Raw genomic sequence first — 7,414 nt, 5'->3', positions numbered from 1 at the left:
TATGTGTGTGGTTTGTATATACTCTATGCATTGCATTAGTCTACAACTTGCCCTCTGTGTGTGTAAAGCGAAATAGTAGTATTGTTCAGTCTGGGAAGTGATATAGGTGTTTCTTTGTTGAGCCAGATATATATAGTTTACTCGCCTAAATATTATGTATCATAGTTAGCCCCTTTGAGCCTAAAATCCTGTTTCTTTGGTAACCACATTACAAGCCGTACCCCTTTGTTTGAATCGACCATATATTTGAACCTTGTCACCTCTCATGAGCACTTGAATTGTGATGAATTATGTAAAAGTTAAAGTGTGGGGTGGTGGTTTGGCTTTTCAGTGGAACAAATGAAATAAGGAGGAAGGTACACTGTTTTGAAAAAGAAAAAAAAAGATGTCAATAAAAGCCACTTGAAAAAAAAGAGAAAAAAATAATAATAATAATAGTTGTATTGTATGAAAAAAAATAATTTCCGATGGTGGTGGCTAGTGATATACTTGTGCTTGAAGAAGTATGGGGTAATATAAATTGAAGTGAAGGTGGAATTCTGGTTTCACATAAGTATGGGTTGTAGTATTAAAGTATATGTATTAAAGTGTTTAAGGGAGGTGTAGTCACTCATATCCAAATGTATCCTACCCGACTCGCAGCCTACATTACAACCAATTAAAGTTCTACTTGATCTTAGACTGAACGAGCTCGATTAGTAGAGTATTACACTACGGGCAAGCCTATGGTGAATTATTTGTGGCATATGAATGTTATTTCTGAGAGCGAGTGAATTTTTTTTCCTATCTTTAGTTCCTACATTCTTAAAATTCATTGTGTGTGAAACTAAGCTCTTTGTTGGGTGAGGGCACATGATTCATAAAGGAAAGGTATTGTCATTGACCTACATGATAGAATAAGTAAGTGAATTGGGAATAAGGCATGGTATTTGTGAGTCAAATTTTGAGGTGAGGATGTTACACCTTTGTGTTTGGACTATTTTAAAGATTCTTGGTATGATGAGTTAAGGGAATTGCTTAAAAAGGTTGTGTCTATAAGTGTAGATTGATTGCTCGAGGACGAGCAATGTTTAAGTGTGGGGTAGTGATGTGTGTCTATAATTCCATCTTTTAGTACATTATTTGCCTTGCATATTATATGCTTTAATGATAAACTACCCTTTATTGCATGTAATGGAGTCTATTTTATGTGTAGGTGAATTGGAGATGAAAGTAGAGAAAAAAGAATAATTAAAGTCTATAGCGTGCGCGAAAACAGTTGAAAAGAAGAAAGAAAGAAGTGAGCTGCGGATAAATGAGGAAGCTGGCAAAGCAAGCTTAAGAGCTCGCGATAGAGCTGGCTGCGCAAGCCTTTTAGCTCGCGTGGGAGCAAGCTAGGCGAGGCAGGAGGCGAGGTCCACCTCGCGTTAAGGTTGGCGACGCCAGGTCTGGGGCGAGGTCCAGCTCACGTGAAGCCTCACGAGGCGAGGTCTGAGGCGCGCACACACCAAACTTTGAAGGCTTATTTCGTCTCCTGGTTGGACTAGGACTTGGCCCATGTCGTTTAGGTCTTTCCTACACATATAAATAGACATAAAATGCCACTGTTGAAGGAGTTTTTGCAACCGAAGGTAAGACTAGCTCGCGGAACACCCGTTGGGAGTTAGAATCATTGATTTCTACATCCTTTCATCTTTACTTTGTAATTTAATTATGTAAAATACTTGGGATATTGTTACTATGAGTATGAGTAGCTAAACTCCTAATCTAGGGTTTGATGGAACCTATTGGAAGATGATTTTCCTGTTATGTTAATATAGATTTGTCGTAGTATTTTCTCTATTTGTTCAACTATGTTATTATTGTGGTTGGTTGAAGAGCTCTCAATCGACTGTGCCTATTTAGTGTGTATTACTCGGGAGAGAGTGTATATTTAGGTAGTTGTTGAGCAACATCACTCCTAACGTATATGAGCGATAAATACGAAGGGTTTAAAGGTGGGATAACGGATAACGAAACCTTGGTGCGATCCGAGTGAGCCGTACTTAATGCCTGCTATTGTAATTCGGGAGAATATGTCTAGTAGATTTTGGTAGTTACCCGGGAGAGAATTACGACACTCGGAGTGCTCATGATCGGTAGAGAAGAGTTAGGAAAATTTATAGAAAACATAGCGAAAAGGATTCCGACAATAGGGGAAATCATAACCTTAGATCATTCCAATTCTTGTCTACAATCCGTTCATAGTTAGTTATTAATTATTTCATTTTTATTATGTCATATTTAGTTAGTAAACAACAAATTTGTTACTTAAATATTTTTTAAGATTGATTGCGTGAATTTGTGCGAGTCTAGTAGATGTGTTTAATAGGCTAATTCCCTGTCGGATTCGACTACGGACTTATTAACCGGAATATATTTGCAACGACCGCTAAGTCCTTTTTACAAGGCATAGTTGGGCGTGATTAACACTCTTGAAAAGAAGTACAAGACGGAAGATGTTGGACATAAGAAGTTTGTTGCCGCAAAGTTCTTGGACTTTAAAATTGTTGGCAGTAAGTCTGTCATAACTCAAGTTCAAGAACTGCAAGCATTGTTCATGACCTCCTTGCCGAAGGTATAAATCGAATCAATATTTTTATTAGATATATTGATTATATTATTAATCCTAAATTTATGATTGTAGGTATGGTCATAAATAAAGCGTTTCAAGTTGCGGCATTTATTGAAAAGTGCCCTCCAATGTGGAAGGACTTCAAAAACTACTTGAAACAAAAGCGCAAGGAGATGACATTGGAAGACCTTATTGTTCGCCTAAGGATTGAAGAGGACAATAAGGATGAAGAAAAGAAGTCTCGTGGAAATTCAACAATAATGGGTGCAAATATTGTTGAGGAAGTTTCGACGAGCAAAAAGAGAAAGACGCCGTCTGGACCAAAGAATTACCCAAACAAAAAGAAGTCCAAAGGTAATTGCCACAACTCTGGAAAGGTTTGACACAAGGCTGCTGAATGTCATACACCAAAGAAGGACAAGAAGATAAATCCAAGCAAACATGATTGAGAAGAATGACGAAATAGACGATTTATGTGCCATGCTTTCTGAATGCAACCTGGTCGGAAATCCTAGAGAATGGTGGATTGATTCTGGGGCCACTCGTCATGTTTGTGCTAACAAGGAGTTGTTTACTTCTTATGCTCCCGCCGGTCCCGACGAGATAGTTTTTATGCAAATTCCGCTACTACAATAATTGAAGGAGAGGGCAAGATAGTCTTGAAGATGACGTCTAGCAAGATTGTGACTCTAAATGATGTCCATCATATTCCTGATATGCGGAAGAATTTAGTCTCGACATCACTTCTAGTCAAGAACGGCTATAAGTGTGTTTTTGTTACCGACAAGGTTGTAGTTAATAAGAATGAAATGTATGTAGGAAAATGTTACCTTACTATGGGCCTTTTCAAACTCAATATAATTGCCATTGATATGAATAACATTTCAGCTTCTTCTTACATGCTTGAGTCAAATAATTTATAGCATGAACGTTTAGGCCACGTCAAATTCAAAACTTTGCAAAAAATAATTAATTTGGAAGTATTGCCTATGTTTGAATGCAATAACTCGAAATGTCAAATATGTGTGAAATCAAAGTATGTTAAACATTCTTATAAGTCAATTGAAAGGAATACAAATCCTTTAGACTTAATTCACACGAATATTTGCGACATGAAGTCAATACCATCGCGCGGTGGGAAAAAGTATTTCATAACTTTATTGACGACAATACTATATATTGCTATATTTACTTACTTAATAGTAAAGATGAAGCAATTGATGCATTCAAGAAATACAAAAATGAAGTCGAAACGCTACTAAACAAAAAGATCAAAATGATAAGAAGTGATAGGGGTGCGAATTTGAATCTCCTTTCGAAGAAATATGTTTGGAATATGGCATTATTCACTAAACAACTGCCCCTTACTCACCCCAATCTAATGGAATTACGGAAAGAAAGAATAGAACATTAAAAGAGATGATGAATACGTTACTAATAAGTTCTGGTTTACCTCAGAACTTTCGGGGGGAGGGGGGGATCTATTCTTACAACTAATCGAATACTCAATCGAGTTCCCCATAGCAAAATGCAATCCATTCCATATGAAAAATTGAAAGGAAGGAAACCCAACTTAAAATATTTTAAAGCGTGGGGGTGTTTGGCTAAAGTGCAAGTCCCTAAACCTAAAAGGGTAAAGATTGGACCAAAAACCGTTGATCGTGTTTTTACAGGATATGCAACAAATAGTGAGGCATCTCGTTTTCTGGTTCATAAATCAGAAAATCCCGACATTCATATTAATACGGTAATTGAATCAGATAATGTTGAATTCTTTGAGAATATTTATCCATATAAAATGAAATGTGAGTCGTCTAGTGAAAAGTCTAAGCGACCTCGGGAAGAAGCAAAGGAAAGTACTTTTGATGAGGAAAATCCAAGACATAGTAAACGTCAAAGGACAGCTACTTCCTTTGGACCAAATTTTCTGGAATTCTTATTAGAAAATGAGCCTCAAACGTTCAAAGAAGCAATGTCTTCCTCAGAAGTACAATATTGGAAAGAGGCATTCAATAGTGAGATAAAATCCATATTAAGTAATCATACTTGGAAATTGGTTGATCTTCCTCCAGCAAATAAACCTTTGGGTTCTAAGTGCATTTTCAAAAGGAAAATAAAAGTTGATGGTACTATTGACAAATATAAGGCAAGATTAGTTGTTAAAGGGTTTAGACAACGAGAAGGTCTTGATTACTTTGACACATACTCGCCGGTAACAAGGATGAATCCATCTATCCGGGTGTTAATAGCGTTAGACGCCATGTGTGGCCTTCAAATCCATCAGATGGATGTGAAGACAACCTTCTTAAATGGAGTGCTTGAGGAAGAAATTTATATGGAACAACCTGAAGGGTTTATAGTTCCTGAAAAAGAAAAGAAGGTGTGTTCACTTGTTAAGTCACTTTACGGACTAAAACAAGCGCCAAAACAATGGCATGCGAAATTTACCAAACAATATTGTCAAATGTTTCAAGATCTATGAGTGTTACAAATGTGTTTACATTAAGAATATTCCAAATCAAATAGTCATTGCTTGTTTATATGTGCATGATATGTTGATAATGAGTAACGACATTGCTAACATAAATGCTACAAAGCGCATGCTTACTAGTAAGTTTGATATGAAAGACTTAGTAGTTGCCGATTTAATTTTGGGAATTAAAATCCTCAAGACTCCTAAAGGTCTAGCTTTGTCTCAATGTCATTATATTAAAATGGTACTTGAAAAGTTCAAATATTTGGACTTTAAAGTTGCAAGAACGCCAATTGATTAAACCATACGCTTGTGAATAATAAAGGTCAAAGCAAGTCTCAGTTGGAATATGCTCGAGTGTTGGGAAGTTTGATGTACATTAACAAATGTACATGACCTGATATAGCTTGTGTGATAAGTAATCTTAATATATATACAAGTAATCTCGACCAAGCTCATTGGATAGCAATGAAACGAGTATTGGGGTATTTGAAATATACCCAAGACCTATATTACAATAATTATCCCGCAGTTATTGAGGGGTATAGTGATGCAAATTGGATCACCGGATCAACAAAATCAAAATCCACAAGTGGATACATTTTTAACATTGGTGGATGAGCAGTATCTTGGAAGTCGTCCAAACAGACATACATCTGCCGCTCTACAATGGAGTCCGGGTTTATAGGTTCAGACAAGGCCGGTGAAGAAGCTGAATGGCTCTGGAATTTCTTAGAAGATATTCCATTTTGGCCCAAACCTTTGGCACCTATATGCATACATTGCGATAGTCAAGCGGCAATAGGAAGGGCAGGGAGCGTTATGCATAACGGAAAATCTCGTCACATACGACGAAGACATAATACCGTTAGACAACTACTCTCTAGTGGAATTATCACAATTGACTATATAAGTCAAAAGATAATGTATCACATCCCTTACAAAAGCCCTGACTAGAGAGGCGGTTGAGAAGTCATCAAAGGGAATGGGACTATGGCCGAGGACAAGTCACTGTGGCGGTAAATCTACCTAGAAGAATAGAGATCCCAAGATCTAGGTTCAAGGAGATCAAACAAAGTCATTAGTGAAGGTGCAACATTGTCAAATAAATTTTTGGTCCATTCTCATGATGAAGACAATGTTCAGTACCAAGAATAAAGCATTAAGGCTATTTAATAGTTTCTAAGTTTGATACGGGGTATATCAAATAGTGTATCTACGGAATAATACATTTAGGAATCACCTATGTAAGTGTGAAGTGTAAGCCGCTTCAAGGATAATTTTGTAAGGCCAGTTCTCTACGCGCTTATGAAACCAGGCGGTGTTCATGGCTGAAATGAACACAACAACCAGAACCAAAGACGGTTAAGGGTTGATTGTGTGATATATGGTTGTCTAGGTATACACCAAAGTTCGACGGTTCTAAGATATTAAATCTACCGATTGATCGAGTATATCCGACATATGTTCACTGCGGAAAGTTTAAAGAGAAACCGACTTATCCAGAAGCGATTAATCGTTACTTGCGAATCACACAATTTTTCATGCATATTTTTTCCGGATAGCCATTCCCCATTCATAGGGGTATTGTTGGGTTTTGTTAATTAAAACAAAATAGGTGTGAATGAAAAATGGTTGAAAATGAAATTTTGAATCAATCCCTTTTACAAAGGAAGTTTGTCCCTCAGTGGATAGGAAGAGGAAAATTCTTGTGCTTATATATAGAAGCTCTTTTTCTAATTCTTAAAGAGTTAAGAAGAGAGCAAGCCTCGCGCTGTCGTCGTCGTCGCTCGCTGTGCTTCGACTTAGGTTTCGACTTCGGCTTCGACTTCAGATTCGAATTTGGATTTGGTCAATTGATATTATTGATTGATAATTTTATGGACCAAATTTATTTTTCATTTCCGTCATTTATTTCCTTTCCTAATATTTTTGCACGGAAAAATATTAAATTCGCGGCATTATTTCCAACGGTCAAATTCACCACTGAAATCTAAAAATCTCTCCCCTCTATCTTCTGCATTCTGTATTTTTTCAAAGCAAAAACATAAGTATTTTGTGTGATTTGCTTCGCCATTTGAGTTCGCCAAAATTCTGCAATTTGAAGTGCCGCTATCACAGAGTAGTTATTCCGTTTTATTCTGGAAAGAATTAATCTGAAACCGTGGGAAACTGTGAGGGGATTAAATTCCTTAAGGATACACAAGAAACTTGTGGGCTCAAAATTTTTCTGTTTTGCTTTCTTATACTAACGTTTTCTAGTTTTCTGGTTTTGAATACAGTAAAATAATAGAATGTTTTGCCAAACTTTACGGGTATCGGTGACCTCTCTACCTATTGCATCGGTC

This window comes from Nicotiana attenuata, unplaced genomic scaffold (genome assembly GCF_001879085.1).
Source record: "Nicotiana attenuata strain UT unplaced genomic scaffold, NIATTr2, whole genome shotgun sequence".
Lineage (NCBI taxonomy): Eukaryota > Viridiplantae > Streptophyta > Magnoliopsida > Solanales > Solanaceae > Nicotiana > Nicotiana attenuata.
Note: the sequence above shows the minus strand (reverse complement) of the source record.